Raw genomic sequence first — 3633 nt, 5'->3', positions numbered from 1 at the left:
GTAAATTTAGAGCCAATTTACAACAAAGGGTAATTTATCACTCAAGTGAGGTTAGAGGGAAAGTAACGTAAAATATTTCTCTGCGAATCTTATAAGCATTGTTTTGCGCACTTTTGCGTTTAAACTATTTGTGTGTCGTGGTTCTGAGGCGGAGATGGAGAATTAACTAAGTATTTGCTTAATTGAGTGAAGGTCACGGCATAAAAAGTACACTCTGGTTCGATGCTATTCCAAGTAAACAGTACCAATCCAAAACGCTGCAGAGTTAAAATCTCATTCTGGAAACATCCCCCAGGCTATGGCTAAGCCATGTCTCCGCAATATCCTTTCTTTCAGGAGTGCTAGTTCTGCAAGGTTCGCAGGAGAGCTTCTGTAAAGTCTGGAAGGTAGGAGACGAGGTACTGGCAGGACGGGGCGTGAGTCGTGCTTGGGTAGCTCAGTTGGTAGAGCGCTTGCCCGCGAAAGGCAAAGGTCCCGAGTTCGAGTCTCGGCCCGGCACACAGAAATCTGGCAGGAAATTTCATATCAGTGCACACTCCGCTGCAGAGTGAAAATCTCATTTTAGTAGCAATCCAGCATGCGAATCTGATGCGATATTGCCTCACCTCCCTGTCTTGGAAGGTATTTGCTATTAAGTTCATAAATATAAATATCAAGAAAGAAGTATAAAATCAACAGGAAGCTCGAATTATGGTGGATGCTAGTTAAAGATGGACACTAATGAGCCAATAATACCACAAAAATCTCGTTTATATTAATGAAACTAATGTTTATATGGTGTGTGTAAAACAGTCAACGACATTACTTCGAATAAAAAAAATCATACTCATAACACAGCGCATTAATATGCTTTATCAGCAACCTGTAACAGGAAAGCATGCAAATATTTCAAGTCATCAACACATTCAAAATTTATTTATTGTTATTAAGGTGTTCACAGTGTCTGTTTTAAGTCACAAAATCCAGTTTAATTATTTGTATGGAATGAATGTTCAATAAATGAAAACATAGTCCAATATGATACAAATGATTTATGAAGAAAAATATGACAAATACTAATTTTTAACATTAAATTAAGTGACGTACTATACAAACATTATTCCACCTTTAACCTACAGATTTAAAGAGTAACCTGTTGAAGATCCTAATCTATGTGTATGATTACTATTACTGTTACTTCTTGAGGCATGATTTTGTACAGTCATCATTCATTAGCGCACTAGCTTGTAAAGAAGCTGTTGTTTACCATTAGCTCTTTCATTCTTTAACTGAAGTGTTGCTCATTTACATACGAATTGAAAATTAGAGATTTGGGGGAAGTTTAAACTCCTTGTGAGCTAAAACTGGTGAGGTGACAAGTAAAGAAAGAAGTCTTAATGCTTACAAGTGGTATCCTACACGTATCATATGAAATCTCTTAGATTTCTTACGGCGAAATTCGTTTTATGCTAACCATTAATCATGACATATTTGGTGCACTAGGAATTGCTTGGAATCTGCAAGAAACAAGAGGCACTACAGTGAAATACGTAATATCAAATGAAAATACTACCCAAAATTATTATTGTTGGACAGATTTCTGAAAACTGAACGTTTTTTCTCTGAAAACTGTTTTGCTATGTTTTTACAACGATTTAATTATATTAAAGCCACGTCCTCGTAACGTACTGGTGAGTCAAACAACGCGTAAAGAAACATAATTTTATAGGCTAATGAATGTGTTTAGTAGCTCATTTTGATGTAATAGTCAAATTAAAGTTTTTTTACCCTCAAACGTTAAAAACTCCAGGATTTTTTAGATGTTACAAAATAAGACATTTGCTTATTGTAGGTGTCCCGTAACAAGTTCTAAAAAATGCTTTTCTCCTTGCTTTAAGCACAATCGTACCTGTGGGTTCGTGCACTTTGGTTAGTAGCTCTGCAGTTGATTTCGACCCGCATGTTTCCTGTATTTGAACTATCAAAATGGTTCAAATGTCTCTGAGCACTATGGGACTCAACTGCTGAGGTCATTAGTCCCCTAGAACTTAGAACTAGTTAAACCTAACTAACCTAAGGACATCACACACATCCATGTCCGAGGCAGGATTCGAACCTGCGACCGTAGCGGTCTCGCGGTTCCAGACTGCAGCGCCAGAACCGCGCGGCCACTTCGGCCGGCTTTGAGCTATCATTTTATACCGTGTTAGAAGACATTATTAACACATTATGTGTTCCATGCGCCTCTAAAACATTAACGCCTGTCTGTTAAGTCTCGTCCTTTCATCACCCAGGAGATACTTTATTTATAGTGCACATTGTTACCAAGAAACAAAGAAGCAGGTACAGTATAGCCAAAACAAGGAAATTTGTTCCTTTGTAATGATTTAGAAATAAGAAGATTAATTCCAATACAAAATTGTAATTTTTTTGCTATTAAGATTGAAAAGATATTCCTTCATTTAAATTAAGAAGTGCGAGAAAAAGTATTTCTACACTATGTTCTCAAATTCTGGATTTTTAAACGCTTCAAATATCCCAGAACTTTCCTGTTCCTTTCCCTAAGACTTGTTCGAAGTGTTAGCACCAGAGATATTATTCTGACGACATCATCGATCAACGTAACATAACAAAAGACTATCCTGAGAAAAATAATTGTGTTTGAAGATTTCCATTGAACTATAATAACTACATACCTCCTTCCCTAGTCGGATTGCTAAGTTTACCTTATTTCTTCCAGTTTATAGCAGACTGCAGGTAGTGTACGATGCATAATTAAATTCATCTTCAACGGTTCACCTACAATGCGTGTAATTCAGAAAAGCTAGGCTGTAACGTTTTCGTCCAAAAGTGCTGGTGCGGTAGGGCAGGGACATCCTAAGGTTTACAATATTGCATCGCCTGTGTTGTTCAGAAGTGCGATGGAAAATCCCTTCGGACATGCATGCCTGTCAGAAGGAACAGTTACTGCGGCGACTACAGCCATTACGAAATGAAATGAATTCGCAGTTGCGAATGTGGGTAACCATTAACTTTATAACGAAACGACGGCAATTAAAATTTGTGCCGGACTGGGAGTCGAACCTGTATTTCCCGCTTGTCACGATGCATGGAAGTTTGGGTCGTCCCGTGATAGCCTGATAGTAAGCGGGAGTCCCGGTCTAGCACAAATTTTCATTGTCGTCATTCCACTATGCAGCTGATGGTTGTCCGTATTCGCATCTGCGAATACATTTCATCCTAAGTTGGTGACAGTGGGTGTCTCTCAAAATAATTGTGCTACCTACTGATGAATGCCACTAGAGAAACCACCAATGAGAAAAGCTCTGAATACCACTTTGGCATGGAATTCACTCTTCTCAGGAATGTCATCAGGCTGTGATGAACACTTGCTGAGCACTTTAATTCATGATGATCCTGTACAGTGAACTCTAGACTCAGTATATGTGATGAAGTTTGACCGTTGTACAATATTTTAATTCGAGTGGTAAGGTGAAGAAAGCTATCAGAAAAAAATGATAAATCCTTGAATGTACCAGCAAAGAATTACACATGTTCAAACGTATGTCAACATAAAATCTTACAATATGTCGCTCGTAACGTATATAATTATAAGATGGATGGCCTTAAGGATACTTTAGTGTTGTTTATACG

At 37.9% G+C, this 3633-nt stretch overlaps 1 non-coding gene across 1 annotated transcript; it reads left to right on the top strand.

Annotated features, from left to right (window-relative positions):
• The first annotated feature begins 424 nt into the window (after positions 1-424).
• Positions 425-499, top strand: Trnas-cga. Its single transcript has one exon. It is a non-coding gene; the product is annotated as a tRNA-Ser (tRNA).
• Positions 500-3633: the final 3134 nt, after the last annotated feature.

Source organism: Schistocerca piceifrons, chromosome X (genome assembly GCF_021461385.2).
Source record: "Schistocerca piceifrons isolate TAMUIC-IGC-003096 chromosome X, iqSchPice1.1, whole genome shotgun sequence".
NCBI lineage: Eukaryota > Metazoa > Arthropoda > Insecta > Orthoptera > Acrididae > Schistocerca > Schistocerca piceifrons.
Note: the sequence above shows the minus strand (reverse complement) of the source record. Positions and strands in the feature narration are given on the sequence as shown.